This window comes from Mesoplodon bidens (assembly GCF_964165515.1).
Source record: "Mesoplodon bidens genome assembly, chromosome: 20".
Taxonomy (NCBI): domain Eukaryota; kingdom Metazoa; phylum Chordata; class Mammalia; order Artiodactyla; family Ziphiidae; genus Mesoplodon; species Mesoplodon bidens.
Genome location: NC_138181.1, coordinates 24,596,705 through 24,604,519, shown reverse-complemented (window position 1 = coordinate 24,604,519; position 7,815 = coordinate 24,596,705). Strand labels below are relative to the sequence as shown.

Below are 7,815 nucleotides of genomic sequence, written 5' to 3'. Positions count from 1 at the left end.
CCCTAGAAGGTAACTTCTGTTTTTATGTGGATGCAATTAGAAGCTAAGTTTCAGATTCCCCAATGGCCCCAAAAGCTGATTCTAAATACTTAGGAGAAGGTTTTGTTTTGTTTTGTTTTTTCCCTTCAATCTATACCATGGAAAAATGAAGTAAAACAGGTTCTATATTTATAGATATAACTAAGCCACACAATAGAACTGTGGGGGGTTGGACCAAGTCACCTGGCTCACATGAGGGTTATAAAGATTAAATGGTATGTTTAACACTGGAGTATTCTGCTTAGGGAGGAGGCGTGTTGCTAATTAGCATATTTGCCTGGTGACTTGCAGAAACAATGTTAGTGCTTTGTTTTATTTTGCTTTGTTTTTTGGTGCTTTTGCATAAGAGAGAACCATTCAACGGTGTTTAATGCTGTACCTCTTTAAAAATAATCACAAAGGACTGTCATCATGTAATAGAATAAAAAGATTAGGAGTTAGGTTAGCTGGGTTTGTGATTGCCCCTCACTAGCTGTGTGACCTTGAGCAAATCGCTTCACCTTTCTGAGCCTCCATTTCCTCACTTGACAAATGGAGGTAATAATCTGACCTATATACCACTGGATCTTGCTGAAGAACTAATGGAACACTGTGCACATGAAAAGGCTTTATAACAGTAAATGGCAATACATCTGTTAGTTGATCTGATATTGATAGTATAGAAAACTTTGTCAATTACAGTATCCTCAGCTTAATTCTCAGAAAAAAACTTACTTCTCTTAAAAATCTTTTGGCAAATCCAAACCAGGTAATTAAACGTTTAAAAAAAAATTTCGACTCAAGTTGCCCGACATTTAATGGTTCAATAATGTTACATCCCTCGTTGGTGGACTAGCCCCTTTGGAAAAGCTTTGTATTAAAAATATGCCGATAGATGAAAATGTTTTATGGGCCTAATAGACAGCTATGGTTGAAATTTGTTCCGTTTAGCAAAAAGGACGTAATTTGTGTTTAGAGAAAAGTGTGTCGGGCCTCGTTTCTGCCCCTGGTGTTCTAGTCTCCTTTGCACTTTTTATTCGAAGATCTAACAGCTGGAGCTCATGTATTTAACCTTTAATAGGTGTTTGCTGGTAAACCTCTTAGAAGCACGAAGATAATACAGAGCGGGAGTCGGACACTCAGAAGACACAATCACTGCTGGTTCCTTGCAAACCTCCGCCCAGAAAATTCTGCCACCTTCCCACTCCCTATCCCCACCCCGTCCCTCCCTCGCGGCCCTGCCCCACGGCTAGCGGGAAGCCAGGGACCTGGCACGGAAAACACAGGTGGCAAGAGGGGGAGTAGGAGGCAAGATCCACTCGGCAGCAGGCCACGTTTGGGGCCCCAGCTCCGGGCACGGCTGAGCCCCGGTCGCCCGCGGGGACCTGCGTGGTTTCGGACCTGTGAGGTCTCGGGCCTGTGTGGTCTCCGACCTGCGCTTCTACCAGGTGCGCAGGCAGCAGCCCGGGGCGCCGCGTCGCGCGTGGCAACAGGTGCATCGCGGCCAGGAACAGACGCCGCCGGCGTGGGGCGGGCCGGCACTTAGCCCGGGAGCGCGCGCGGCTCCGGGATTGGGACCCGAGAGCGCGAGAGAAGGGAGGGAGCTGGCGGCGGGCCAGGCCCGCCTACCTGCGGAGCGGAGCCCAGCGGAGCGGAGCGGAGCGCGGCGGGAGCCTTCAGGGCCGGTGTCTCGAGGTACAGCCCCACGCGTCTTTCAAGTTTCTTGGGGCGCAGCGCCCTTGGCTGCCGCCTGGCCTTTGTCTCCAGCTGCGAGGCGCAGGCTGGGGCCGCCTGGAAGGGGCGGCGGCGGGCGAGGAGGGCAAAGGGGGCCGAGTTTTGCTATTTACAAGTTTCCCGAGCTCCCAGCCCTTGGCTCCACCCCCGGCGGCCGGAGAGGCGGGGAGGCTGGGGCGCCCCGGACTCCGGGTTCCCGCCTGGTAGTTGCAGCGGCGGGCGGGGGCGGGAGTTGGCGACAAGCCGTGGGTCCCCAGGTGCAGGCGCTGCCCGCTGGGCACTGGTGGCACCCGGGCCTCCCGGGTGGGCCTGGCGCGACTCCGCCGAGGGTCCAAAGGGCGTCCGGGCTCGGAGTGCTGGTCTCCCGGCTCCCCGGGGGCTCGGGGTTGGCTCGAGGCGCTGCGGGTAAGTGCGGAGTTGCGTCGATTGCCGCTTCCCAGCCGGTGCGCAGTGGGTGTCTCGGGCGAGGGTGGAGAGCGAACCCCCTGAACGCGACCGTCACAGGGTACCGGACTGGCTCCGAGGGAGGGGGCGGGTATTCTGGGACCTTGGGTGCCAAAGTTGGGGGAAAGATGGGAGGCTGCGGAGGGCTGGTCTCACGGGGTGGGGGGTGGGGGGCGGGCAGCGCAGCTCGTGCGGAAGGGACGGATGCGGATCACGTAGCTGTCACCTTGAAAGTGACCGAAGGCGTTTACTTTAGAGTTAGTTACGCAGACTGACAAGCCCGCAGCCGGAAGCCGCCCACCAGACACTTGGCCCGCCTGGGCCCGTCCGGACCCCCCTGGGCCTGGTACTCAGCCTTCCTGCTGGGCGGTTCGCTTGGGCCCATTCTCAGCATAAGCAATCAGAGCTGAAAAGATGGCATTAATGAGGTTGCTGTAATTCCCAAGGTCCTCTCGCCTGTGTCTTATTACTTACTGCGGTTCACATGTGCTTTTCTAGCTCTTTAGAAAAATGCACTCTTAACTAAGGTCACCTGATTGACTACAGTAATTAGTGGACTTAGGTGTTTACCTACCTTAAATAAATTCCTTTGTCCTTTTTTTTTCAGACATAAACTCTTTGCTACTAAGTTATTTATTGATTCTGACTTGGACTAATTTATTTTGGAGTAAGAATGGAGAGATTAATTCTTCATTTAGCCTGCAAAAGTTTCACATGCCCCATTAACTACTATTTGTTTCAAGTAGTCAGTGTACTAAGAAATCCAGTGTATTTTGTTTTCTTTGTTTGAATAAAGTCTTAGGCGAAACGGGGGAGATGAAAGCATTTGTGTTTTGCCAGGTGATAGGAATTCAACCATCTTCACATTAAACCTTGAGCCCTCGGGCTGGAGGGTGGGCGTGGAGGGAAAGAGGCAGACCATCTAGGAGGCAGGGAAATTTAAAAAAATGAGAGTAGCTCCTTCCTGGGAACCTATGACCTCCTTAGGGAGTTTAGATGCACTCAGATAACAGTGTGTGGTTAACCCTGAAAGGAATTGCATAGTTGGAATTGCAATTCTGTAGGCAAACCTATTTTTCAGGGATAATTAGGGCAGGAAATGATGGGCAATTTAAATTGAACCAATGATGTCCTGTTTGTATAGTGCTTTACAATGTATAAAGTGCTTTTATTGATTTTTTTTTTCTCCCCTCAAGTACAAAATTCCCTAAGGAAAGTTAGGCTCTAGAGCACAGGCTCAGTAGTTGTGGCGCACAGGCTTAGTTGCCCCGCGGCATGTGGGATCTTCCTGGACCAGGGCTCGAACTGGTGTGCCCTACATTGGCATGTGGATTCTTAACCACTGTGCCACCAGGGAAGTCCCACAGTATTTTCTTTATACTTGCTAACCTATAGCAGATTTACTTATTACAATATATAGTTTATATAAAACTATAACTGTAGTTAATACTGTTGCATGATGTTTTCTTTTCTGCTTAACATATCATGAGAAACTTCCCATGTCATTACAGTTCTACGTAATATTAGTGGCTACATAATACTACACTGTATAGATGTAACAATTTATTTAACCATTTCCTTATAGCGGAACTTTTCATTTATTTCCAATTACTATTATTAAATATATACTGATGCAACAAATATCCTTTATAAAACTTTATATATCTCCTATATTTCCTTAGGATGGAGTCCTGTGGAATACAGTTGATGGCTCAAAGATCTATCGATACAGAGTGACCACTGCTTTCTAAAAAAAAATGTTTGACAAAAGTTTGTTCCCACCAGTTCCCACTCTATGAGAGTACTTGTGTTACTGTATTTTTGTTAATATGGAGACTCATCCTGCAAAGGAAAAATAATCATTGCCAGCCTTATAGGTGAACAGTGCTATTTCAATATTTAAATTTCATTTCTTTGATTCCAAATGATGTTGAATATAAAAAATCTCTAGTTATTTTCCATTTTTATTCCCTTTTAATTGAATGTAGTGCCCAGTTTTTCTCCTGGAGATACTAGTATTTTTCTAGTAATTCATAAGAGCCTTTGATAGTAAACTTTCGCTTTTCGTCGTGCAGATATTCCCCCCCCCCCCCAATTTTGTCTTTGTCTTACAAAGACAAACACTTAGCACATGTTTATAGTAGTTTTGACTTATAGAAGTTCTGTGCTTTAATGTAGCCAAATCTGTTGACTTTCTCAAAAACAAAAATTTTAACTCTTCTGAATCATAGCCCAAGAATGATGTATGACAGTGGCACAAGATAACTTTTACGAGAATTCTCCAGCATTCTGAATCAGATTTTTTTCAAATCCATTAGGAGAATCTCCATGTCTTGGAGTAGAGACTGTTGCAAAACAGATTGCTCTGTTGATGAGAGATAGTTGTGCATGATATGTAACATTAGGAACAGCATTCTTTGAAATCTGAGAAGAAAATTTTAAATCCCAGGGAATGAGCTTTTAGATCTGTTCTGTGATTATGTAAACTGGGCTCACAATCCATTTATCTTCAGTAGTTCATTTATAGTATTATCTTGTCACAATTCTTCTTTTTTAATTTATTATTGTAGTTTCATAGTGAATTGTTTTTTTAAAAATGTTAACACTTTTTAAAAAATTTATTTTATTTTTTATTTTTTGGCTGCGTTGGGTCTTCGTTGCTGTGTGCAGGCTTTCTCTAGTTGCGGCTAGCCGGGGCTGCTCTTTGTTGAGGTATGTGGGCTTCTCATTGCGGGAGCTTCTCTTGGGGCAGCATGGGCTCTAGGCGCACCAGCTTCAGTAGTTGCAGCACGCGAGCTCAGTAGTTGTGGCTCACAGGCTCTAGAGCGCAGGCTCAGTAGTTGTGGCACACGGGCTTAGTTGCTCCGTGGCATGTGGGATCTTCCTGGACCAGGGCTCAAACCCGTGTCCCCTGCATTGGCAGGCGGATTCTTCCCCCCCACCCCCACCCCCACACACTGTATTTTATTTTTACAAGAGATAAGTAAACTGACACCAAGCATTGTAAATGGATGACCACAACAAAAGCAGCAATGATTGCAATTACCAAACACGAAACACACTCTTACTATGTCATAATTCAGTCCAGTAATCCTCCACTGTAACAGCTCCTTTACTTTGCAGTGAAAATTGATTTGTATATTTTTTGCCTCTGAGTCCTTGTGGGATTTTTTTTTTATTCAAACAGAAAGTCACAAAACTTATAATCATCCTCATCAGTTCACTCAGTCCCATGTAATTAATTTTTTTCATCTTGATCTTTTGTTAGCACTTTTATGAATTCATCAGTTTGCCGTTAGAGTTCTGAAAATGTTTATTCAGTTCAGCAGTATAGTTAGTTACCAGAAACCTGTACTTGTCAGAGTCTTTTCCATGAATTCCTTGAAGATGAAACCCTTTTATAGGAGCATTTTTGCAAAAGCATCAGAGTACACCCAGAACTGTCTGTAAATGACAAAAGACTTAAAAATGACCAGGGTTAAAGTTTTGATGAAAGTTCATAATAATGCAATTGACAAGGAAATTTAGTTATTTCTGAGATATACATTTTAAAGTAATAACTAGAATTATGACTTATAACATTATACCAGAACATATAAGATTTTTAGAAATTTCATGTAATGTCTGAAGCATTTATATTAACATATTTCCATACAAATAACCCAAAGAAAGTTTAGTATTAGTTGTTTGTTTTTTTTATACTGCAGGTTCTTATTAGTCATCAATTTTATACACATTAGTGTATACATGTCAATCCCAATCGCCCAATTCAGCACACCACCATCCCCACCCCACCACGGCTTTCCCCCCGTTGGTGTCCATACGTTTGTTCTCTACATCTGTGTCTCAACTTCTGCCCTGAAAACCGGTTCATCTGTACCATTTTTCTAGCAGTAACCACTGCTCCAGCAGGGAAGCCCCATACTGAATTGTTGATATGAGTCTTTTTTCTTTTCTTTTTTTTCTTGTGAATTATGACTATTTATTCCACATGTCCCCCCCGCTTTGAACAACCACAACATAGACATTCAAGAAAAAGAAGAAAACAGTCTTCAGCTGATTCAAACCAGTTATACCAAAAGACTCACTATCTGTATTTATACACAGGATAACTATATTCTTAAGTAACCAGAGTTACTCCTACACCTTTCGTTTTCTTTTTCTTACCCATCCTCATCTCTATTTTTTTAAAACATCTTTATTGCAGTATAATTGCTTTACAATGGTGTGTTAGTTTCTGCTGTATAACAAAGTGAATCAGCTATGCCTATACCTATATCCCCATATCCCCTCCCTCTTGCGTCTCCCTCCACTCTCCCTATCCCACCCCTCTAAGTGGTCACAAAGCACTGAGCTGATCTCCCTGTGCTATGCGGCTGCTTCCCACTACCTATTTTACGTTTGGTAGTGTATATATGTCCATGCCACTCTCTTCGTCCCAGCTTACCCTTCCCCCTCCCTGTGTCCTCAGGTCCATTTTCTATATCTGCGTCTTTATTCCCGTCCTGCCCCTAGGTTCTTCAGACCCTTTTTTTCTTAGATTCCGTATATATGTATTAACATACAGTATTTGTTTTTCTCTTTCTGACTTACTTCACTCTGTATGACAGACTCTAGGTCCATCCACCTCACTACAAATAACTCAATTTCATTTCTTTGTATGGATGAGTAATATTCCATTGTATATATGTGCCGCATCTTCTTTATCCATTCATCTGTTGATGGACACTTAGGTTGCTTCCATGTCCTGGCTATTGTAAATAGAGCTGCAGTGAGCATTGTGGTACATGACTCTTTTTGAATGATGGTTTTCTCAGGGTGTATGCCCAGTAGTGGGACTGCTGGGTCGTATGGTGGTTCTTTTTTTTTAATAAACTTGTTTATTTTATTTATTTATTTTTGGCTGCGTTGGGTCTTTGTTGCCGCGCACAGGCTTTCTCTAGTTGCGGTGAGTGGGGGCCACTCTTGTTTTCAGTGCACGGGCTTCTTGTTGCAGTGGCTCCTCTTGTCACAGAGCACAGTCTCCAGGCGCATGGGCCTCAGTAGTTGTGGCCTGCGGGCTCTAGAGCACAGGCTCAGTAGTTGTGGCGCACGGGCTTAGTTGCTCCGCAGCATGTGGAATCCTCCTGGACCAGGGCTCGAACCCGTGTCCCCTGTGTTGGCAGGCAGTTTCTTAACCACTTTGCCACCAGGGAAGCCCTGTATGGTAGTTCTTTTCTTTTTTTTTTTTAATTTTTAAATTTTATTTTATTTTTTTATACAGCAGGTTCTTATTAGTTATCCATTTTATACATATTACTGTATACACATCAATCCCAATCTCTCAATTCATCCCACCCCCCCACTTTCCCCTCTTGGTGTCCATACGTTTATTCTCTACATCTGTGTCTCTATTTCTGCCCTGCAAACCAGTTCATCTTTACCATTTTTCTAGGTTCCACATATATGCGTTAATATACGATATTTGTTTTCCTCTTTCTGACTTACTTCACTCTGTATGATAGTCTCTAGATCCGTCTCTAGATCCATCCATGTCTCTACAAATGACCCAATTTCGTGCCTTTTTATGGTTGAGTAGTATTCCGTTGTATATATGTACCACATCTTCTTTATCCATTC

General features: G+C 44.1%; 1 protein-coding gene across 1 annotated transcript in view; it reads left to right on the top strand.

The window, feature by feature from the left end:
• The first annotated feature begins 1,634 nt into the window (after positions 1 to 1,634).
• The window catches only part of MTUS1 (microtubule associated scaffold protein 1), a 156,324-nt gene continuing 150,143 nt past the window's right edge, over positions 1,635 to 7,815 (top strand). The window contains 1 exon segment of the mRNA XM_081220690.1: positions 1,635 to 1,713. The gene's annotated coding sequence lies outside the window, so the exon portion shown is untranslated.